The sequence below is a fragment of the Chelonia mydas genome, chromosome 8, assembly GCF_015237465.2.
Source record: "Chelonia mydas isolate rCheMyd1 chromosome 8, rCheMyd1.pri.v2, whole genome shotgun sequence".
Taxonomy (NCBI): domain Eukaryota; kingdom Metazoa; phylum Chordata; order Testudines; family Cheloniidae; genus Chelonia; species Chelonia mydas.
The window spans coordinates 48055059-48080821 of NC_057854.1; the positions used below are offsets into that span (position 1 = coordinate 48055059).

The following is a 25763-nucleotide window of genomic DNA, read 5'->3' on the forward strand; positions in this document are numbered from 1 at the left end:
AAAAATAACAGCCTGTTATAACCAAATACAATCTGTATTTCTAATCTTAATCTATAATCTTTGTTTATAAGATTTCAGTTGCTGAGTAACCCCTCTTCATTTTTTAAGATAATTGAAATAATGTATTTCAGTAAAATTTAACTGATTATACTAATTATAGAACATGGTATTTTTCCATAAGCAAAGAGTTAGTATGGTAGGTTGTGACTCATTTGATAGTAGTTGAAGAAGAGATTCCACATTTGCTGGCTGCTGCTCCTCTTTGGTTCCACCACAAACAGGGAAGAAATGGCCAGGTAGTAGAGAAACATGCACACAGGAAGAGAGAAAGGAACAGAGCAGAAGGGAGTGGGAAGATTATGCAACATCCTTTAATTGCACAGAATGGATGGGAAGGTAGGCTGCCTCACTGCAAATGGGAGTGGAGGAGATGTGGTCCACAGTATAAATACAGTTAAAGGCACTTGAATGGCTTAATTCCCAAATTTAATCTGAGGGGTAATATGTCACTTTTATTGGATTTTTTTCCATACTCACTGGTGCATAATAAATTAATATACCAATTAAAAAACTCTAGCTCAGTGCTAAAATGGACACTAATTGTATCTGCTAGTCCAAGCATCTGCATTTTTTATCTAGCAGAAATACATGTACACCTGCGTGGACTCGTGCTGTAATGTCAGGTCAAGCTCTGCACAGAGATCATATGTGTCCTTCCTCATTTATAGATATATTTCATTAGTGGGGCTCAGGGCCCAGGCTGGTGGTCTGGTCGAGGGATTAAGTCAGAAGAAAAGGGAACATCTGAAAAGTAAGAGCAGTTGGAAATTATTTTGGCCCAATAAATCTTAACTTGTTGCAGGGTCCCAGCACAGGACTCTGGTCCAGAAACAGCACTCCACTTTGGTAAGGCTTATGCTAACAAAGCGGTAAGGAAGACATTAATGTGAGACTGCTATGACCGGAACAGCATCCCAGTGCAAGAGGGTAAGGGGCTCAGTGGTATCTGGTAGTGAGTTTCAGCTGGTCTGACCAGTTCAATGTACCTCAACTCACTAATGTCATAACCTGTATCTAGAAGATGTCATGTAAGATATCAATAGAAAACTAATTTCATACTGATCATTAATATTAGTGCATGGTGTTTGTACAGAGGACAAATTCAAAATTACAAACACATTCGGGATTATGTTATCAACGTGCGTCTCTCAGGCAAGGCTAAAGTTACCCCATCTTAGACAAAGGAATGTGGTTCCTTGGAAAATATTTTTTAGGTACATTAAGAGACAATGTCAATGCAAATTACATAGACAGTGAACAGGACCATCAAGACAGCAGTGGGAGGAGGTTGCAGGAAACAGATCAACTTGCAGTTTTGCAAACACCGGGGGGTGGGGGGAACCAGCATGAAACTTCCTTCACCAGGAGACTCCATGTCACCTTCCTCACAGTTTGAATTTACTTTACTTTGGGGGGTAACCTTCAAAAGAATCAATTCCTAAGGTTCACTGGACTGGAGCGAGAAAGATAGAGAACCCCAAGTGATCTTTTACTTAGGGAGAAAAAGGAACTGAGCTTTTTGTACTTTGTGGGAGATGCTAACTATAGACATGGTCAGCCATTTTTCTGGAGGGAAACTACCTTCCAGTTTGTTTTTTTAAGTCTGAGCATCTAGAAAGTGTATTTAATTTTTATTTGTTTGTAACCAGTTTTAGCTCTGTCCTTGTACTTGAACTCACTTCAGATGCTATCTCCTTTTGTTAATAAACTTATTTTAATCTAAACCTAGTGCTGTCTTTGATTTAAAGTGAGTGTGGCAAGCTGCTGGTTATTGTATCTTTAAAGGAACAAACAAACATTAATATCTCTCTGAATGGGCCAGTAGAGGACTGGACATTGCAGAGCACATGTTTCCGGGAAAATTCAGGACTGGGGGACGGCGGGGTCACTTGCCAGGTGAAACCAGAATATGGCTAGGGTGTAACAAGCAGGCTACTGGAATCAGAATTGGCGAGTCAGAGCTGCTTAACACAGGAGACACTCAGTACTGACACAACCCCTCACTAGTCTAGATTGCACCCCAGAATGTGGAGATGCTGACCAGGCCTGGAATATTCTAGGATAGTTGTACAAAATTTCCAAACAGTCCTCTGCTTTCAGAATACTGCAGTAGGTCAGTAGCCATTTTGGCAATTATTTAAAAGACACGAGCCCAGAGCTACAGTACTACACACTAGGGTACAGGTGCTTCAGGTGTCCCAGAGTATACACTAGTATAATCACACACATAAGACCAGCTGTGTGGGCAAGACCATTTTGGCTTTTTCACAAAGCCAGTGTTGCTACATCGATGTAATGAACCTTTTCAAGGACAAGCACTGTAAACAACAACTTGATACACTCATTGTTCTCCTTGCATAAGCCTGCCTGAAGTGCAGTACTGGACTTACATTTTTTTAGATGAAGAACGGGTCGCAGGGTGAATGCTACCCTCTTCTGTTGCTGTCCTTCCTGGTATGTGGTTCTCTCCTCTTCTTCCACTGAAACTCTCATTACACTCCCTATTCCATCATCTTCCTATTACACACAATTGCATTGTCACCATGTTCAGACAGAATTTGGCTACTGATAAGCACACGAAACAAGGGCAGCCATTCTGTTCTCACATACATTCCAGTTCTGCCGAAAGGCTTGTGTACATGGAAAAGTTATAACAGGGTTTGTGAATAATGAAGGGGAAGGGGAGCTCCCTTTTTTATGGATACCCAGCCAACCAGTAGCTATAAAATCCCTCTTCGTAGCTGTTCTCTAATTGCTCTACCTGAAAAGGGTTAAAAAGTCTCTCTGCTGTGCACAGGTAAAAGGAAGTGAGTGGGCCCCTGGCCAAAAAAGCCAATGGGAAGGCTAGAACTTTTTCAATTTGAAAAACAACTCCCGTTTTGTCTGTCTGTGGTTGTTTTCCTGGAGAGAGGGGACAGGGCAGAGCTATGCTGTAAGAAGTTTGGGCCGGGTATGAAAAATCATCAGTATCATACCTAAAAACTACTCATTTCAAACCCCAGATACGTAAGTAGATCAGGAAATGTCTAGGAAGACGTGATTAGGTTTATTTCTTTTATTTTTTTATGGCTTGTGAATTCCTCTGTGCTAAACCCAGGTGCTTTTGTTTTGCTTGTAACCTTTAAGCTGGACCTCAGAAAAGCTATTCTTGGTGCTTAATCCTTGTAGTTGTTTTTTTTTAAACCTAGCAATAGCCTGAGTTCCCAGATGTATTTTCTTTCTTTTTTTTTATTAATAAAATTTACCTTTTTTAAGAACAGAATTCAATTTTTGTGTCCTAAGAGGTTTGTGCACATGTTTAATTAGCTGGTGGCAACAGCTAATTTCCTTTGTTTTCTTTCGCAGTTCTTCCCCAGAGGGGTGTGTGTGAAAGGGTTTAAGGGTACCCCACAGGAAGGAATTCCCAAGTGCGCCTTCCTCAGCTCTCAAAGGGGTTCTGCACTTGGGTGGTGGCAGCATCTACCAATCCAAGGTCAGAGAAAAACTATAATCTTGGGAGTTTAATACAAGCCTGGAGTGGCCAGTATTAATTTTTAAAATCCTTGTGGGCCCCCACCTTCTGTACTTGAAGTGCCAGAGTGGGGAATTAGCCTTGACAGGGTTATATCAGTTTAAATCCACACCTTAGATTACACCAAAAAAGCCTTCCTGCATATACAAGTCCTTAGTATCTCTAGATTATTTGGCCCCAATGGTTTTGTTATTCCAATGACTTGCAGGTAGCATGTGTTAGCATATCTATCAGAGGCAAGAAATCAGGAGCTGGATATATGATTTACCCGTTCCTCACTAGTCTCTCAATCGGTCTTCCAGCTCATTAACAAGACAGCATCAATTTTAGAAGTAGAATTTTAAAATGTCACATCTGTAAGCTATTTATACGGTTGCTTATCACTGCTTCTCCAACACAGCTGTTCGTCTTGTCAGTGTTTTCATTGCTGTGCACAGCTTCTGCAAAAGACAACAAACAAGGAATGGTTTAATTCCCACACGTCAAAGGCCTCTTCCCCAATTCTCCTTTTGTATTCAGTGCTTAAACAAAATGGAATGTTTATTTTAAGTACACACAAATCAAAACAAAAGCCACCAAGAAACTAAACAAACCAAATTTATCGACTTTACAAAACATTAAAAGAGATGCTTCAAATGTATTCATTCACTAATTTTTCAGAGTTACAACCATAGTATTTAAATGCAAAAATGCAGAGATTAAGATATATTAATCTTTGATCCTGCATTTCTTGTGCTCCCAAAACTCACCAGAGTGACTAGGCTCAATTAGAGTTCTGTGAATGCAAAGACTGCACTATCAGATCCTAAAAATCTACCCCAATGGGTAACATAATCACTGTCACCACTGTTGGAAGCTAGATGTTACACAACAAGACCAAGCAAAAACAGAAGATACATGCCAAATTAAGCAAATGCTAATTCAAGTTCTGAGCTGCAGTGTCATCAGTGCACAGAAGACACAGCTCCAGATCTTACTCTCATCAGACCTGAATGGTAGTACAGTGTCTGTGCTCCCCAAGTGGCTAGCCAACATGGGAATCTGAAGAGCAAGCTGTCTGAAGCTCCCTCTAGACAAGAAAGTTGCAGTACTTGGGTGCTGAATAAAGACCTTAAAACTATAAGTTTTCCTTTCTCTCTTTGTAATGCAAAAATCAGCCTCAACATTTTTGTTTACCCCACCTTCCTATTTCCTTATAAATATCAGGAATGGCAAGTCTCACCTTCTCTTTTTGAGCAGAAGACTTCCTGAATGACTCAAAAGTGTGTATGGGACTAGCTTTCTTACATCTTTATTGAATGGATGGAGAAATTGAAGGGCCTTTTTCACTCAGCTACTTTAGTTAAATAGGGAATAATCAAATAAAGTTTAAAACAGTCTGAATTAAAAAAGTCACTTTTCCTTAGCCAATCAGGCCTCACTTCCTTGGCCCTTGTGATGTCATACTTCTATTAATTCTCCAACCAGCCACACAATCTATCCAAGTAGACAAGACTTGAATTTGTAATGTTTGTTTAAAAAAAAAAAAAAAAAGACATAAAATGAACGGAATTAAAATAACAGATTCTTTAAGCATCAAGAAGACTAAATAGGACACAAGACCATTTTTTTCCTTTGCACATTTAAGGAAACTACCGTACTCTTCCACTTAAGACCGAGACAACATAGGCTGTATCAAATGATACTTCCAACTGTTTCACCTTAGTGAAACCAGCAACAGAAGAACTAGGTAAACTAGGGTGCCCAGATAGCAAGTATGAAAAATCGGGACAGAGTGTGGGGGATAATAGGCACCCATATAAGAAAAAGCCCCGAATATTGGGATTGTCCATATAAAATCTGGACATCTGGTCACCCTAAGGTAAACACCACAAATGAAAATTGTGCAATTACTAACTATAACACATCAAAGATGCCCAAGGTACCCAAACTTTGTTTGTGGGCCATAGTAGCAAATAAATAGGGAGACAATAATGTGGGGGAATGGACATGGCCTCTTAAGAAACTTGACCAAACCCTTATTAAAAATACCATAGAATCTTCAATGTTTACCCAGAACCTCAGTTTCTGAGGTTTCAGCCAAACACCCTTGTCTCAGTACTCAACATGAAATTTTTATCTGTTTCAAGAACTGAGTTGACTTTGCTGGGGTTCAAACCCCTAGTTATAGAAACTGGAAGTCTAGGACCTGTAAGCGTCTCAGTCCACACTACATCAGCACTGAGTTATGATCTATACTAAAGGTCAATCATGCACCAGTGAAGTAGAAATTTTATTAAAGGGAACGGTCCTGCACCAGCCCTTACGGCTGGGCCAGATGACCTAACAGGACTCTCTTTTTCTATTATCTATTTCAGAACATTGTCTCTCCAGCTTTTTTGCAAGTCATCTATTGCAAGAATCTGCTGCTCTGTTAGACTGGATCTGTTATGTTGTTCTTCCTTTTTCAAGTCTCAGATGCTGGCAAAAGGTTTCCTTTTCAAGTCACATGACAGTCTGCCTTTCCGCATCCTTCGCCCCTCATGAATAGCAACACCAACATTGCTGCCCAGTCTTCTGAGTCTGTGCTGAGGAACAGGGTTCTCTCAGAAGCTCACTCTGAGGGCTACTTTCTTCAGAATTGTTTGCCACTTTTCCCCTCTTGCTTGCTGTCTGTTTTGTAGGGGAAATGGTACTTTGAAGTGCAGGGGCTCATTAGCCTAGAAGCAGATACTCAGCTGATTCAGCTGTTGAGTAGGGCCCAAATGGCTATAACACCGAGGGCTCTCTTTCCTGTGTTGAGCTTCATGTAATGGCAACTTACCTCTGTGCCTTTGTAGAGAGGCTCCCAATGAAGCCTGCCAACTGCTGCTTGACCGGGAAGGGACATATTTAGGACTAGAAACATGATATTTTAGGTAATTTGGGAGGTGTTTTATATTTAAAGGTTTTTATTTCTCCCAAGCCCTACACATTTGAACTTGCGGAAATGAACACCCCTGGATTTACAGACCCAAAAATATAAGAAATAGTCCTAATAGAAAGTTTTAGAACTCGGAAACATTCCTAAAGTAGTTCTGTAATATACATAGCATATACAGACTACATGATGGTGTGGTATTAAAGTCTACTGACTCACGTTGGGATTATCCGTATAACTAACATTTACCTTGTGAAGAAAGCAACCATTCAAAAGTCACGCTGATAACATCTTTATAACATATACGTGATGGGATAATTTTCTATTATCTACACATAGATAGTGGTATATAATCTATAATATAAAGGGCAACATAATCAACTACAGTCAAAGTGTTGGCAGAGGGGTATCATGAACTGGTGCTTTAATTCAGATTTCATTTTGTGATGAGAGGCTTAAAAATAGAAGGGAATTCTTCTCAGAAAAAGAAACTAAAGGCTAAGAGAAGTGCCCTATTCGACCAAAGAGGAAGACCAGAGTAGAGCCCTGTGTGGGATTATTTTTTAAATCCTGCTCCTGTCCAGTCCTGCAATACCCACTCTCACTCACTCCCACACTGTTTCTTGTATTTTTATCCCACTCCCACCTGCAAAAAAATTAGATCCCACAAGAGAGACATATTTTCCCATGCTCCCCAAAAAAACAACAACCCCAAAACAACAACAACAACAACAAAAAGTTGGTTTATAACAGAATTCAGACACAATTTTTACCATGAAAAGAATAAAACAAATCTTACTTAAATCATGTAAAACATACTTTAACTCCTGTTACAATAGACATCAAATCTCTTTCTATCCCTCACTTAAATTTAAGCAGAGTGGATAAAAATCAATGATTTTTTTTAAAAAATAAAAAAAATTGAACTTTTAAAATTTAAATCGGATTTTTTTGATAAAATGCTTTTTGAGGAAAAAACTAATCTAAAGTTTTAATTAAGATACATTATAGCTTAAAGGTATCCCATCATGGAACAGGGATTATAAATTCTAATTCTATAGTATGAGACAATATATTCATGTAATGTTAAAGAAAAGTTTTGTAAATGAGTTTCAATAGTTCATGAATTAGGGACCCAATCTCATGGGATTCCAGGGGATTCTGTATCGATTATTTAGGTTAATATTTCTATCTACCCAATGGGACTCAGTGCTCAGTCTAGAAGATACCATCAGAGATGCTTAGTTTTGCAGTTCTCAAACTGTGGATTTGTGTCTCCAGAGATAAAATGCTTGTTAACAGCAAAAAATTTTAAATAAATAAATAATATATAGAGGTGAGAAATAACAGACCTAAACCCTATTGTTCCTCTGCAAATTTGTGTACACAGAGTCAATCCCTTATCTCTCTCTAAAAGTGCAAAGTTTTAAAAACTTCAACGAATAGAAGATTGTTTGGCGCGGAATAGATCTGGACAAGGAGAAGTCTGGGGATAAATGTGAGAAGGTAGGGACAGGCAGTAGAAACAAAAGTGAAACTGTTTGAGCAGCATATTCCAGAAGTCTTGAGGTCTTTCTGAGGGTAGCCTTCATTGATTTGAGATCAACTATACCATTCTCTCACTAGAGGCAGCAGGCCATAAAAGAGACCCAGTTTGGGAATATTTTAATGAAGTTCCTCTACCTGCAAACAGTGCAACAAAGAAATGCAAGGCCTGGTTGCCCGAATGAAACAACATCATGAGAAGTGTTCCTTCTCAGGAGGAAGTTGTGTTGAAGATGATGAAAGGAACATGTCTCAACATGCAGAATCTTCAGGTTGGTAAACTTTTTTACTTGATACTTCTTTCTTAAGGACTGCCTGTCTTCCTTCTGGACTATTCTTGAATTCTCATGTTTGAGCAAAAAAATATAGTTGTTACTCTATGGTACTATCATTTTAGATGAAGTTGTGATCAAAAATAAATAGCTGAAATTGGCAGATCTTCCTTTTACAATTTCACCTTTAACAGTAGTACTGAGTGTCAGTCAATGCAATGAGTAATACTAAATGAGCAGTATGGTGGTAATAATGAAATAACTGCATTGACTTATTTTGTTTAGGAGAATCCATCCTCAACATACAGGATTCTGAAGACTATCCACCTTCAAGATCACCATCATTTTCTATAGTTTCAGAGTTATCTGCCAATGATAGTGTTTCAGTCACATCATGTATGTCACATAGCCACAGTATGTCACCTGTAGCAAAAAGAAAAAAAACCTCCATCATCCAGAAACAACCATAGATAAGTCTGTGATAAGAACCAGTAGATTACAAAAAGAGATGATTGATGGATAAACTGCCCAGTTTGTTTATGCAACAAACTCTGCTTTCCGTATGATTGAGAACCCACACTTCATTAACATGGTTCAGTCATTAAGACCAGGATACAGTCCACCCAACAGAGCAGATGTCGCAGGCAAATTGCTGGATAAAGTGTATGAAACAGAAATTGAGCAGTGTGCAAAAGGTCTAGAGGGTGAAATTGTTAACCTGAGTCTTGATGGGTGGAGCAATGTCCACGATGATCCTGTGGTACGTGCTTGTGTGACAACAGAAGAAGGGAATGTCTTCCTTACAGAAACAATTGATACATCAGGAAATGCACACACAGCAGAATACTTACAAGAAGTAGCAATAAAAGCTATAACAAACTGTGGGAAAAAATTCAAATGTCTAGTATGCAGCTTGGTCACAGACAATGCTGCAAATGTATCCAAGATTAGAAGAAATTATTTAGAAGAGAGTCCCAAGCTAATAACATACGGTTGCAGTGCTCATTTGATTCACCTCCTAGCCAAAGACTTCAGTGCTCCAGAAATAAAGGCTAATGTTGTTGAAATTGCAAAATACTTTCGTAACAACCACTTTGCAGCAGCTGCTCTGAAAAAAGTGGGAGGAACCAAGCTAACTCTCCCACAAGACATGCGATGGAACTCGGTAGTGGACTGTTTTGAGCACTATATCAAGAACTGGCCTAATCTGATGACAGTTTGTGAACAAAATTGTGAACAAAATTGTGAACAAATAGATGGCACTGTCACAGCCAAAGTTCTCATCATTGGGCTTAAGACAAACGTTGAACACATGCTGAGTACCCTGAAGCCCATTTCTGTAGCCTTGAACAAAATGCTGGGAAATAGCTGTTTTATTGCTGACGCTGTTGAAATTTGGAAGGAACCGAGTGAGATCTTAAAAAGAGAAATACGCAATGACAGAGTTAAATTACAAGCATTAAAAAAACGAATGGGACAAGCACTATCTCCAGCTCATTTTCTTGCAAATATTGTCAGTACTCGGTACCAGGGTCAAACCTTAACTGCTGAAGAAGAGGAACTGGCTATGACATGGACATCCAGCAATCATCCCTCTATAATGCCAACTATAATAAACTTCAGAGGTAAGGGTGAACCATTCAAGAAATATATGTTTGCTGATGGTGTTTTAAAGAAAGTCAGACCAGTGAACTGGTGGAAGTCACTTAAGCTCTTGGATTCAGAGATTGTTGAAGTGATAATCTCACTTTTAACAGCAGTAGCTTCTTCTGCCAATGTAGAAAGAATATTTTCTTCCTTTGGACTAATTCATTCCAAATTGAGAAATCGTTTGGGACCTGAAAAAGCAGGAAAGCTTGTTTTTCTTTTCCAGATTATGAACAAACAGGAAAATGAAGGTGAGGACGAATGAGTTAGCTGCAGAAGCCAATATTTTAAGTTTCTCATGTTGACCTGGCTGACATAGTCGATTTAATTTTTTTTAAAAAATATTTCATTTCACTATTTTGGTTAAAAACAATTTTAACAAAAACAAACCTGATTTTAACAAATTTGAATGTTTAACTACATTCAAAAATTCATATGCTTGTTTTGTTAAAATATTATATTTTTTCTGTTGAAGAAACAAATCCAGAATACATAATGTTGTTGTTTTAGTTAAATAAAACAATTTAAAAATCTGTCTGGTGATGTTCTCCTCCTAATACAGCATGGCAAGGAAATCCTTCAAATAGTAACGATTAACCTGTTGAATTGGAGATAGTTCACCTCCCAATGACTTCATAAATATCTGCTTCAATTACCTTTGGTAAATGAAATAACCTATCATTCCTTTTCTGATATAGCTGTAAAACTAATCTGAAAAGTTTTCAAAATAAATCACGTTAAAATGTATAGTGTGTAGCTTCTAAGAATGAAACCTACATCTATCTCTGAGTTGTGAAGAATATGTATTAAGGATACAACAACCAACAAGAATGCACTTTTATGTAGAAATCCATAAACTGATTAAACTGAGTCTTCCTGACTAGTGATTTAAATCAATTTGATTTAAATCAAATCCACCCTGAATTTAAGTATTAAAAGTTTTAAAGTGTTTTCTTGCAAATTACCGCTGTGGCACTATGTTCCCATATTCTTCATAGAAATATTGTTATGATATGATTATGGCATAACTATGATGCATTTTATGCAAGATAGGGCATGTGAGATATCATTGGAAAGGTTATAATTTACTGAATTTGGTTATCCTATTTATATGCAGGTATCATTTTTGTATCTGAAGTCAGGAATATTGTGTATGCATCTATGACAAATGTGTTTACACCTGAGGAATGCCCACTAGATAGAATGCAATCAGTCTAGATGGCCAGTTGGGAAGGGTCATTAGGGAGAACTATCGGTCTCTGAAATGCTGATCTCCCATCAGGAAGCCTTACACTGCAAACAGTCTCTGAATTATGGCTGCAGGGACATGTAACCAAGTCACCTGGTACTGGACTTTATGATAATACTAGTATTCTTCCACTGATGGGGGGTGGGGGTGGGAACCAAACTGGGAGACAAACGATCCCTGCCATATGCAAAGATATTTAAGGCAGGGGAGTGACATCATCAGAGTTCATTCTTCAAAGACTCCCTTCCCAAGAAAGAGGACTGCTGGAAACACCTGAGAACAAAAAGAATGGACTGAGGAGAAGGGCTGAGTCCAGGCCAGAGGGTTGTCGGGCCTGTGTAAGGAATATCTAGAGTTTTAATCTGAAAGCAAGCGCAGCTTGCCTTCTAGAATGTCTGAGATCTGCCCAAAACAACATTTAGGGTGAGAATTTTTTACTTATAACCAATTTCTTTATATTAATCTTAGATTGCATGTTTGTTTTATTTGCTAGGTAATCTGCTTTGATCTGTTTGCTATCCCTTACAATCACTTAAAAGTTAATAAACTTGCTTTTGTTTTGCTTAAAACCAGTGTGTGTGGAAATCATAACTTGGGGCAGAAAGCTGTGTATATTCCTCTTCACGTTGGGGGAGGGGGTGAATTTCATGAGCTTACACTGTACAGTTCTCTGTGCAGCACAAGATGGTATAATTTTGGGTTTACACTTCAGAGGGGGGTGCGCATTTCAGTAACTGGACAGTTCCTTACCTGATCTCAGCATCTGTGTGTATAGCTTCAGCTGGGTGTGTCCCTACCTGTATGTGTGCTGGTAAAGTGCAGTCGGAAGCCTGGGGAAGGGCTTGACAGTCTGCATAACAGTACAGTGTAAAGGGAACCCAGGCTGGTGGGTCAGGCGGGCTTAGTAGTACGCCAGTTCCAAGTGGAGGGGAGGAACCCGTCACAACTGCAATCCGGGGTTTTTTGCACACCCAATCCCACCCGCAACAAAGTACATTTTATCCGCTCCAGCTATTATGGCAGCAGGTCCTGCGGGATCCCAGTCCTGCTGCAGGGCTCTGGACCAGAGTTTTTCTTTCCCACTGGACAGACACAAATCATGTTGGCTAGCACAAGTATACATAAGAACATAAGAATGGCCCTACTGGGTCAGACCAAAGGTCCATCTAGCCGAGTATCCTGTCTTCCGACAGTGGCCAGTGCCAGATGCCCCAGAGGGAATGAACAGAACAGGTAATCATCAAGTGATCCATCCCCTGTCGCACATTCCCAGCTTCTGGCAAACAGAGGCTAGGGACACCATCCCTGCCCATCCTGGCTAATAGCCATTGATGGACCTATCCTCCATGAATATATCTAGCTCTTTTTTGAACCTTGTTATGGCGTTACCAGATGTGCCCATTACTTTGGGGTATGCTCATTTATTAGGGTTACTCTTCTGGGGACGTGGGACAGGGGCGTGTTCTGTAATTCTATTAATGTACTGCTTGTGTCACTTGTGTGTTCATATGGAGCTTTGCTTCTCCCTTCTGCAAGTCCCGTCCCAATGGAGCTATCCTGCAGGACCTAGGTTCCCCAGGACTGGGTTCCTCCAGCCCCAGAATCAGATGAACATACACACGCATGCACACTAACAGAGGAAGTCTGAGTGGACTGGGTAAATCAGCACTCTCAAGCTGACCCCCTTATATGTCCCTGTGCTCAATGGGCTGGGTCAATCAGCACTTTCACACTGACCCCCTTACATGCCCCTGGTCTCAGTAGGCTGGGCCAAGCAGCACTTTCAGCTATCACCCTTATACGCCACAGGTTCAGCACGTCCCTATCCCCACTTTCATGTGACAGTTATACTGGTAGTAACCCACTTGATGAACAAACCCCACAGTATTTTTGGGTGCTACAGGGATCTTTAGCTTAGGTAAAAGAAGTGTTGCTGCAGAGTAAATTACATAAAACACAAAAGAGTAAAGTTCAGAGAGAGAGAGACGCAAGCAGCTTAACCATAAAAGTTATTTATTGAATAATAGTGATAACTACACAAGGAGGGCTAAACAAACATAACAGTTACATTATTAAAGGTTAATACCTGAGACAGAAAAGAAAACAGAGTGGCGGGGGGATCTCACCCACTCCACGAGGCTTGAACTAGTCGGGGTTCCCAGGTGATGTTGGTAGCTCAGGGTCCTGAGTGCTGAAGACAGGCAGAGATGATCAGTCAGGAGTTGGAGTCCTAGTGGAACTGATGCAGAGTTTGGGTCCATGCATCAGAACACTTACTTGGGTATAGGTAGGGGTTTTTTGTAGAGAAAATACAATGGTTCAAGGGAGAACACTAGATTTGTTTATGGGTAAACTGATGACTCAAGGGTTTTCTTTAGGCTAGACAATAGGAGCTGATCACTCTTGGCTGTGGGTGGTGTTTTCTTCCAGGGAGCTCACAATGCAACTAGGCTGCTTCAGTCTTTTGGATATCAATCAAGGATTCATTACTAGAATTGGTCTGATAACTGCTGAGTTGGGTGTGTGCAGGTGTAGGTTCATTAACATCTGGAGCAGAGATCCCCCATGATGCAGTGCTTCCCTGCTTTTCTTGTTCCAGAGTTCAGTGTGGTTCTCTGTTCTCCATTCTGTATGCAAATCGTGATGTCTCCCTGTCCCATCTTTCATGCAGATGAGGCTAGGGGAGTTGTCTCTGTTCTTCATTCTGTATGCAAATGGAGATGTCTTAATCTTGTCACCCTTGTCAGGAGAGGTCGAGATGTGTCTCCCAACAACCTTCACTGCTCCCTGCAAGCCTTTTCTCTGATCAGTTTTGGTTCAAGCAGAGACCGGGGGAGGGAGAGTGTCTTTCATGAGTCAGACAGGCTAGATACTGCGCCCCGGTTCCGCAAAAACACAGAGCTGACTGGTATCAATGGTCTTGGCCTTCACAACATCCTCTGGAAAGGAGTTCCACAGGTTGACTGTGTGTTGTGTGACAAAATACTTCCTTTTATTTGTTTTAAACCTGCTGCCTGTTAATTTCATTTGGTGACCCCTAGTTCTTGTGTTATGAGAAGTAGTAAACAACACTTCCTTATCTACTTTCTCTACACCAGTCATGATTTTATAGACTTCAATCATATCTCCCTTAGCTGTCTCTTTTCCAAGCCGAAAAGTCCCAGTCTTATTAATCTCTCCTCATACAGAAGCTGTTCCAGACTCCTAATAATTTTTGTTGCCCTTCTTTGAACCTTTTCCAATTCCAATATATCTTTTTTGAGATGGGGCAACCACATCTGCATACAGTATTCAAGATGTGGGCATACCATAGATTTATATTGAGGCAACATGATATTTTCTGTCCTATTATCTATCCCTTTCTTAATTATCCCCAGCATTCTGTTAGCTTTTTTTGAGTGCCGCTGCACATTGAGTGGATGTTTTCAGAGAACTATCCACAATGACATCAGGATATCTTTCTTGAGTGGTAACAGCTAATTTAGACCCCATCATTTTATATGTATAGTTGGGATTATGCTTTCCAATGTGCATTGCTTTGCATTTATCAACATTAAATTTCATCTGCCATTTTATTGCCCAGTCACCCAGTTTTGAGAGATCCTTTTGTAGCTCTTTGCAGTCTGCTTGGGTCTTAACTATCTTTAGTAATTTTGTATCATCTGCAAATTTTGCCATCTCACTGTTTACCGACCATTTATGAATATGTTGAATAGGACTGGTCCCAGAACAGATCCCTGGGGGACACCACTATTTACCTCTCTTCATTCTGAAAACTGACCATTTATACCTACCCTTTGTTTCCTATCTTTTAGCCAGTTACCAATCCATGAGAGAACCTTCCCTCTTATCCTGTTGCAAGTTGGTATGTTCATGGTATCACATGGCTGTCTTCAACTACCACTTGCAACCTGCAAATCACATCTCAGGAAAGTTTGTACCTGACTAGCCAAATGCTGTTGAAAGAACTAGACCCACAACCACAAGAGTTCTTTGGAACTGAGTTTTCAAACAGTGAGCTGTGTGTAATTCACAAAGTTGGAACAACACACTTAACAATCAAACTACTTTTCATCGGGGTCTCCTTCCCTCCCATTCCCTCTCATTATGACTAGAGAAGCAGACTGGTGACAATTTTGATATATAGTCCAATTCAAGAAGCCTTTATTCATCATATTTATCTTTAATTTCAAAACTAATATGAGAGCTGAACTTCAAAGCTCTAACTAAAAATCAAAAAAGTAATCAAATTCCTAAAGGAATTACACACAAGTAACACTCCAAGTTAAAGAGAAAGGAATGAAGCCCTGAAATGGATAAAACTGCAATATGAAACAACCCCCAAAATCCCATAAAAATTTAGCATTAATACATTACAATGGCAAATAATTATTTGATCCACAGAGAAGGAAATTTCTGTCCTTTGCTACACTTTTAGAATCTCAACAGAGAAAGAAGTCTTGCATTTCAAATGAAAATTAAATTATATTATGTTGCTTTGTACTTTTTTAACACCTCCAACCCAACATCTCAAAGTATTTCACAGCAGTTAATTAGACTTCAGAGTATTAGCCTCATTTTACAGACTGGTAAAATTGAGGCACAGAAATATTTATTTACCCAAACTCACCCACTGAATCACTAACAGAGCTGGGTTTTGTTCTCATGAGTCCTGATCCCCAATCTGCTGCTATAACCAATAGACAATGCATACACTAGGTCCATAATGTAGATTAAATTATGCTAGCAACAACAATAGTCAATGTATGTTTTCCGTCTAATTTTAATTACCAATTAAAGCAAGCTACTGATTCAGTTTTGCATAACACTGACATGGTGAAAACGGATCAGTATGGATTTTTTTCTTTTAGAACTAACTTCTATGGTCCTGTTGTGCTACAGAATTACCAATTTGGGCACCCAGTTACAACATTTAAAAATGGATAAAATATAGTTTGTTCTTGACCATGTACACAGAATTACATGGTGTTTTAACTGCTACAGCCTTGTAAATTCAGAACTGCAGAACCATTTGATAATATGATTTTGTGCTGATTACAGAGGCAAGAGCAAAGTAGGTTTTATATGTTCTGGGGCATTACTATGTTCAGCTGAAGTGCCTATCACAGTTGTTTTTATGCTTTAGAAAATTCTTAAAGATTTGAGATGTGATATACATCCCCAAGAAAGCATAAAGACTAGTTCACAGTTGGTCAAGGGGAATTTGCTAACTGAACACAGTACTTCATATATCCCATGTTCAGCACCAGCCTTAAGATTTGCCAGGTTCTGAGTTTCTGGAAAGATAATAGGTTTCATAGTAGCAGCCGTGTTTGTCTGTATCCGCAAAAAGAAAAGGAGGACTTGTGCCACCTTAGAGACTAACAAAATTATTTGAGTATAAGCTTTCGTGAGCTACAGCATCCGATGAAGTGAGCTGTAGCTCACGAAAGCTTATGTTCAAATAAATTTGTGAGTCTCTAAGGTGCCACAAGTACTCCTTTTCTTTTTGTGGAAAGATAGTATCATACCATGAGTTGTCCCCACACCACTTCCAGTCCTGTTAAAAGAGGTCTGGCCCTATGCTTTGTGTTTCTATTGAGCCCAATTCTTGACTGCCCTGCACCTTGTGTGATCACTTATTCTAGTATAAAGTGGTTGTAACATGCTACTAAAACACTATGGAACCATGTTACACCCACTTTCCGCAGGTATACATAACTACCACAAAGTGCAGCCCAACAGAAAATCAGACTCCTAATCTTCAAGTTGTATGTTTTTCATGGGTTGTGGGGCAAAGACACTACTTGCTTTGCTTGTTTTTAAAGCTGACTCCAGTCATACTAAAATCAATAAATTAGACTAGTGTGTTCATACACCCAGAGGCAAGGTCCCTGGGATAAAGCCAGTCTCTAATTAGCTAGAGACAAAGTTCACAGTGGAATAAGATTTAAACACCAGGTTTAAACTTGCTAGGTTTTCAGATTTATTACAAGAGTTCTGGGGTTAACCAAAATGATGCAAACTTGCTAGAAGTTTTTGGGTGCATTCCTTCCAGACAAATTCACAGTTACTATACGCCAAAACAAATACCCAAGCATCATGTTTTCCCACATCTGCCCCAGATATCGGTCCATAATTCCATCCTCTTTAACCCAGCCCCTCTTTAAAGTACTGAGCCTAACCAGCTCACATAAATAACTCCTAGGTGGCAGTGCCTCTTTGAATTCAGAAACCTTTCTTGCAATGAACCCAGAAAAACGCATTGCTTTTTGACTCAGTGGGGCCTGCACTCAGGGCTGCTGTGTAAGTGGGCTATGGGGTCCTTCCTGCAGGTGCAGAAATACCTGTACTTCCCATCACAGTCCTTCAAACAGAGAGCAATTGCTCTGATCCATTTACACTTACAGAGAGCAAGTTCTACTTCTGAGCACCATCACATAAGGTCAGGGTGGGGGAATGAATAGGCCACTGCACCATACACTTTCTCTTAATTAACTAAGCAGCTTAACTCCTTCACACAAAAAGAACAGGAGTACTTGTGGCACCTTAGAGACTAACAAATGTATTTTTAGAGCATAATCTACCTGGTAACGTTACCCTGTGGCTCCCCCTAGTGGATACAATAGGAAGATAGGTTTCAGAGTAGCAGCCGTGTTAATCTGTATTCGCAAAAAGGAGTACTTGTGGCACCTTAGAGACTAACCAATTTATTTGAGCATAAGCTTTCGTGAGCTACAGCTCACTTCATCGGATGCATTCAGTGGAAAATACAGTGGGGAGATTTATATACATAGAGAACATGAAACAATGGGTGTTACCATACACACTGTAATGAGAGTGATCAGGTAAGGTGAGCTATTACCAGCAGGAGAGTGCGGGGGGCAGAGGGGGGACCTTTTGTAGTGATAATCAAGATGGGCCATTTCCAGCAGTTGACAAGAACGTCTGAGGAACAGTGGGGGTGGCAGGGTGGGGATAAACATGGGGTTTTCTCAACCCCCCCGCCCCACCCCCCCACACACAAACCCACTCTCCTGCTTCCTCAGATGTTCTTGTTAAACCCTGGATTTGTGCTGGAAATGGCCCACCTTGATTATCATACACATTGTAAGGAGAGTGGTCACTTTAGATAAGCTATTACCAGCAGGAGAGTGGGTTTGTGGGGGGGGGGGGGGGGGGGGGTGTGTGAGAAAACCTGGATTTGTGCTGGAAATGGCCCAGCTTGATTATCATACACATTGTAAGGAGAGTGATCACTTTAGATAAGCTATTACCAGAAGGAGAGTGGGGTGGGAGGAGATATTTTTTCATGCTTTGTGTGTATATAAAAAGATCTTCTATACTTTCCACAGTATGCATCCGATGAAGTGAGCTGTAGCTCACGAAAGCTTATGCTCAGATAAATTGGTTAGTCTCTAAGGTGCCACAAGTACTCCTTTTCTTTTTGCGAATACAGACTAACACGGCTGTTACTCTGAAACCTGTCATTATGCAAGGCACTGCATTTAGCCGTATGGAGTGGAAATCTATCAACTGCATGAAAAAACTTGTACAGATACAGACAGACATCATCTTCCTTTCCAAATGCAAACAGATGGACATCGTACCAAAAGGACTGAAGGTAAAAAATCCATTACAATCTACATACCACACAGACTATGCTGACAGCGTGTGCCACACGCTCTCAAAGAAACTGCGGAATCACGTGATCAACATCCTCTACATCAAACAGGGAAAGATTAAGAATGAGCTCTCAAAAATGGATACTCTCATAAAAAACCAACCTTCCACACAAACTTACTCGTGGCTGGACTTTACTAAAACTAGACAAGCCATTTACAACACACACTTTGCTTCTCTACAAAAGAAAAAGGACACTAAACTTTCTAAACTACTACATGCCACAAGGGGCCACAGCAATGGTTCCCTCAAGCCACCCAGCAATATTGTTAACCTATCCAACTATACTCTCAGCCCAGCAGAAGCAGCTGTCCTATCTCGGGGCCTCTCCTTCTGCCCCTCCACTCCCACGAACATGATACAGTTCTGTGGTGACCTAGAATCCTATTTTCGACGTCTCCAACTCAAGGAATATTTCCAACATACCTCTGAACAACATACTAATCCACAGAGACCTCCCTACCAACACAACAAAAAGAAGGATTCTAGGTGGACTCCTCCTGAAGGTCGAAACAGCAGACTGGACTTCTACATAGAGTGCTTCTACCAACGTGCACGGGCTGAAATTGTGGAAAAGCGGCATCACTTGCCCCATAACCTCAGCCGTGCGGAACACAATGCCATCCACAGCCTCAGAAACAACTCTGACATCATAACCAAAAAGGCTGACAAAGGAGGTGCTGTTGTCATCATGAATAGGTCGGAATAGGAACAAGAGGCTGCTTGGCAGCTCTCCAACACCACTTTCTACAAGCCGTTACCCTCTGATCCCACTGAGAGTTACCAAAAGAAACTACAGCATTTGCTCAAGAAACTCCCTGAAAAAGCAAAAGATCAAATCCGCACAGACACACCCCTGGAATCCCGACCTGGGATATTCTATCTACTACCCAAGATCCATAAACCTGGAAATCCTGGGCGCCCCATCATCTCAGGCATTGGCACCCTGACAGCAGGATTGTCTGGCTATGTAGACTCCCTCCTCAGGCCCTACGCTACCAGTACTCCCAGCTACCTTCGAGACACCACTGACTTCCTGAGGAAACTACAATCTATCGGTGATCTTCCTGATAACACCATCCTGGCCACTATGGATGTAGAAGCCCTCTACACCAACATTCCACACAAAGATGGACTACAAGCCGTCAAGAACACTATCCCCGATAATGTCACGGCTAACCTGGTGGCTGAACTTTGTGACTTTGTCCTCACCCATAACTATTTCACATTTGGGGACAATGTATACCTTCAGATCAGCGGCACTGCTATGGGTACCCGCATTGGCCCCAGTATGCGAACATTTTTATGGCTGACTTAGAACAATGCTTCCTCAGCTCTCGTCCCCTAAGGCCCCTACTCTACTTGCGCTATATTGATGACATCTTCATCATCTGGACCCATGGAAAAGAAGCCCTTGAGGAATTCCACCATGATTTCAACAATTTCCATCCCACCATCAACCTCAGCCTGGTCCAGTCCACACAAAAGATCCACTTCCTGGACACTACAGTGCTAATAAACGATGGTCACATAAACACTACCCTATACCGGAAACCTACTGACCACTATTCCTACCTACATGCCTCCAGCTTTCACCCTGACCATACCACACGATCCATCGTCTACAGCCAAGCTCTGTGATACAACCGCATTTGCTCCAACCCCTCAGACAGAGACAGACACCTACAAGATCTCTATCAAGCATTCTTACAACTACAATACCCACCTGCGGAAGTGAAGAAACAGATTGATAGAGCCAGAAGAGTTCCCAGAAGTCACCTACTACAGGACAGGCCTAACAAAGAAAATAACAGAACGCCACTAGCCGTCACCTTCACCCCCCAACTAAAACCCCTCCAACGCATTATTAAGGATCTACAACCTATCCTGAAGGGTGACCCAACACTCTCACAAATCTTGGGAGACAGGCCAGTTCTTGCTTACAGACAGTCCCCCAACCTGAAGCAAATACTCACCAGCAACCACATACCACACAACAGAACCACTAACCCAGGAACCTATCCTTGCAACAAAGCCCGTTGCCAACTGTGCCCACATATCTATTCAGGGGACACCATCACAGGGCCTAATAACATCAGCCACACTATCAGAGGCTCGTTCACCTGCACATCCACCAATGTGATATATACCATCATGTGCCAGCAATGCCCCTCTGCCATGTACATTGGTCAAACTGGACAGTCTCTACGTAAAAGAATAAATGGACACAAATCAGATGTCAAGAATTATAACATTCATAAACCAGTCGGAGAACACTTCAATCTCTCTGGTCACGCAATTACAGACATGAAAGTTGCTATATTACAACAAAAAAATTTCAAATCCAGACTCCAGCGAGAAACTGTTGAATTGGAATTCATTTGCAAATTGGATACAATTAACTTAAGCTTGCATAATGACTTAGCCACTCCCAGTCTCTATTCAAGGTAACCTATTTCCCCTTGTTTTTTCCTACCCGCCCCACCCTCCTCAGACCTTCTTGTTAAACCCTGGATTTGTGCTGGAAATGGCCCACCTTGATTATCATACACGTTGTAAGGAGAGTGATCACTTTAGATAAGCTATTACCAGCAGGAGAGTGGGGTGGGAGGAGGTATTTTTTCATGCTTTGTGTGTATATAAAAAGATCTTCTACGCTTTCCACAGTATGCATCCGATGAAGTGAGCTGTAGCTCACGAAAGCTTATGCTCAGATAAATTGGTTAGTCTCTAAGGTGCCAAAAGTAGAAAAAATATTTCATACAAATCTATGAAACATCTGGGCTATTGGGGGATACTGTGGTCTGCTGTGTCAAGCAATTTAGAAGCAAGTAACCGCAGGAAATCTATTCTCAATGGCAGTGGAGACCATGTACAAATGATGCTGTTGATCTCTTACAAACATGAAAGATGTAGGCTGACTCCTGTTGCCTTATTTTCGGAAGAGCTTGGTGAAGGCTTTCAGAGAAAACTGCAGACTAAGTGGGCTCCATTACAACAAAAGGAAACTCAGGAAAGTCAGTAAAGGCTTTTGTTTAGAAAAAAAATGATTAGTAGCCCCAAATAACAAAGTTAATTAAATCCTTTCTGTTTTACTGGAGGTGCTGTGGATCAGGAAATTCCCAAGCATCTTTTCTGGCTGAATTTTTTTTAAGAAACTGTACCGCATTACTACATTAAAAGCCTGATCCTGCAAGGTCTTGACTGTGCCAGACAGTCCCTGATGTCTCCCAAAAAAGGCCTAGTCCAATGCCCATTGATATCAATTTAAAGACTCCTATTGATTTAAACAGGCACTGGACCAGCCCTTAAATATACACTATCTAATGGAACATCAGCTGCTCCAAATCCAGGTCTTATATTGCTGCTCCATTAGAGTACACAATTTAAATGCGGGATATGGAAGTGCACAGGGAGGGACTAAACAGAGGCTAATGAAGAACGCAGGAAGGTGAAGGCTAGAATATCAATCTCCAGATTCTTGACCTGGTACCCACTAAAGTAAATGAGAGTCTTTCCATTGACTTAACTGGATTTTGGATTGGGCCCTACACACTATTGCATCAGCTCTAGTGATGAATACCAATGGCTGGGAAGCACTGCTACACTTTAATTAGAAAAAGTATTTTCAGCAAAAGATAGTATCATTTTAAAGAGAAAATAAATTGAAGACACAAAGCTAAGTATGGCTATTGCATTAGAAAGGTAAACTGAGGTGCACTACAAAATAAGAACAAGGAATTTAAGGCATGTGTTACTGTATTTTCACTGCAAATTAACTATTATTTAATCATATCCTTCGCTATTGGTATGCATTACAAAATAACTAATAGAGAATAAATGATATTAAAATGTGATATGCATTTCATATTAATGTTAATGAATGGTGTTTGAATTACAAAATAACCAATGCACAGTCAACTGCATTAATAGATGCTACACAATACAAATTAGATGATTATGAATAAATTTAATTTATAATTGATTATATGAATTGCAATTTAATTTAAAAGCAATTGACTGTATTCTTTGGCACCATTATCAATGAATGATTACTGTCATTAACTATTGATTAAATGCATTAAAACACCAAAAGGAAAATCTCAGAAGTTTTATAGATGATAAAATAATTATTCTGCTATATTTCTGTAGTCTTTGCAACTGCAGGGAAAATATCTGTTTCTTCTTAGTGAAGCCAATATGAAGGTTGCAACTTAATTATATTAAAATGTAAAGATCAAACAAGATTATTAAATAAATAATCCTACAAAAGGCTGTAGCAAGCACCTCAATAAACCAAATCATTAAAAGGGAACTCAATGTACTCTAAGTGCCAGATCTTGGATGCTGTGCAAATCAGGGATATGCAAACAGGACATGAAATTTAGCTTTGTACTCTCCTGATATTGCTACATGTCTGTGTCTAACCACAGGCCAGGCTGGAACAGCCTGAAGACTGCTCTAACTTATGCCAACTGAAAATAACCACCATAGGTCAAAAAGACAGCTGGCAATCAGCATCGTTTTAGAGAGGTATTAGTCATACTTCCTTTCCTCTGGCCGTGACCTTTTCCCTATGAACGGCCAGCTTTAGTGCCAATTTATGATGCCAGTGCAGTGCAAAGCAGCCCTTCCTCACTATAGAACCTGGGTCTATGACTGTATATTCAAAACTTGCTGTCCTTTTCTTACAGTATATGAACAACCATTCGTCTGAATGGAATGTTTGGATGTGTCAATTTTCTCTAGTCACACTAAATAAGTTCAAACAACATCAGGATCTTGAAAAATCACATTTCCATGTGTAAATGCTGTATCTATTATTGTTACAGTAACTCCTAAGGTCTTATCTGCACTAGCTTTTTCCCTTAAAATTTCCCCCCCAAGAACATGCTGGCAGCCGCTTGTATGTTTACTAGTGTTGTCTAGACCTGTTGAACTATCCAAAAGCATAGAAGTTTGGCCGTAGGATCCCCATAGTTGCTAATCCCCTGGCCAAGATCCCCATCAGTATACCCAGGTTCCTTGCATGGGAAATCAGTGTAGAATTAGCTTCTGTGGAGAGAAACTAGTGTAGAACATTGCATAAATAAGATATCCCTGCATCATCTTTCCTAAATCCTACCTAATTATATAAATCATGTGCCACCTCTACAAATTTGCTGCCTTATGTTAATTGGAAAAATCTGCCCCATCTAGCCCACAGTCATTCACACAATAAATAGTCATTATTAAGCATTCTGGACTGATGCTTCTTATAGGGTGATCAGATGTCCTGATTTTAAAGGGACAGTGCTGATTTTTGGGTCTTTTTCTTATATAGACTCCTATTACCCCTCACCTCTTGTCTGGTCACCCTAGCTTCTTAACACATTGCTGTTCTAGGCAGCCACCCTTGATCTATCTTTGAGGAAGAAACAGCCCTGACAAGCTCTATAATATGTATATTTAATTTTAATTACAATTTATTTTTTATGGCTTGTTTCAGCATAAAAGGAGAATAAGAGTGAAAGAAATAGAGAAAGGAAACCAACAAACCACTCTCCAGTTACATAAATGGATATATAATTGTTGACGGGTCAATAATCAGAAACAAATTGGTATCATCTGCTGGAATTATAGGGCAATATAATCCTCCCCTCTGTTGAGCCATTATGTACCTGATCCAGCAGGCCCAGAGGCAGCTGAAGGTCAAGCACAAAAGTAGAAAGGCACTAATTTACTTGGGGCATGGGAGAATGGGATAATCAGTAGCAATTGACTTTTTTGGAAAGAAGTGAAGGTTTTATGCCACTCCATGTTTGACATTCTCCAATGTCCCTGACATGGATCCCTGTCCCCCACAGCAAGCAATAACGGGAAACTATATAGGATTAGGATACATACATTAATGACTTTCTCACTTGTCAGAAATGTTACAGGTGGAGCTGCACAAGCTTTGGCAGCTATGGGAACAGGTGGCTGCCAGGGCTGAACAGGAAGAAAGGAAGGTTATGAGACTTGCAGACACCTGCACCACAACTGCATGAAAGCAAGTGTTCTCATTATTTTCACAGCAGCTGTAGCAAGAAGCACTTTAATTTGCAAGAGCTAGAAGTACTGTGATTGACACCCACCCTGAGGACTTGCATCGGGAGTCTGCAAATCAGCTGACAGCAATGCTTAATTCGTAATGAGAGGTGCCAGGGCTAAAACATGTTTTTTCCATTCATAACTGATGCAGCAAGCCCAGAGATGCTCGGGCTATAAACTGCCAAGTCTAGAAGTGCCAGAGCTCAGCCCTGGCACATACTAAGCATTGGGTGACAGACAGAAAACCACACCAAACTTGTTTCAAAGAGCCTCATGACTTGCACGCCAATCTCACTTAATGAGGTGTTTTTTTCGGAGGAGAGGGGCTGACTCCGGATTTTCTGACCTCTGTGGTTGGTGTTACTTCTGCCACGCAGCAACGCATGTCATCGAGCAGCCACAAACGCCAACGTTTTCAATTGCCTGAAGCTACGCACCAACATAATTAGCCACACTAAGGCAGCTAGCCACCCCCAGGCGCCTGGGGGCAAGGGGCTGAGCTAGCAGAGCCGCTCCTCAGGAGACGTGCGGTTACCCCCTTGCAAAGCTCAGCTCAGGCCAGTTATTTTAGGTGCCTAACCGCCACCCTGGAAAATCCGGGTCTTCAGCGGCTCTCCCTGACGAGCAACCCACAGCGCCCCCTTCATACGCGGGAGCAGTCCGCGGAGTAGGGCACGCGGCTGCCCTGAACCGCCAATGACTGACGGGGCAGGCGCGGCAGGCCCCTCAGTCAGAAGGCCGTAGATTGCCGCGCGCGCACCAACGAGCAGGAGGCAACAATAGCCGCTGGGGGCGCGCTCACACCGCCTTTTCCAAAGGCCGCCC

The 25763-nt window shown here is 40.8% G+C and overlaps 1 long non-coding RNA gene across 1 annotated transcript; it reads right to left on the reverse strand.

Annotated features, from left to right (window-relative positions):
• Positions 1-15: 15 nt before the first annotated feature.
• Positions 16-25417, reverse strand: LOC122461553. Its single transcript, XR_006283501.1, has 2 exons — positions 25285-25417; positions 16-4011 (listed from the first exon to the last, which is right to left on the reverse strand). It is a non-coding gene; the product is annotated as an uncharacterized LOC122461553 (long non-coding RNA).
• Between the last annotated feature and the right edge of the window lie 346 nt (positions 25418-25763).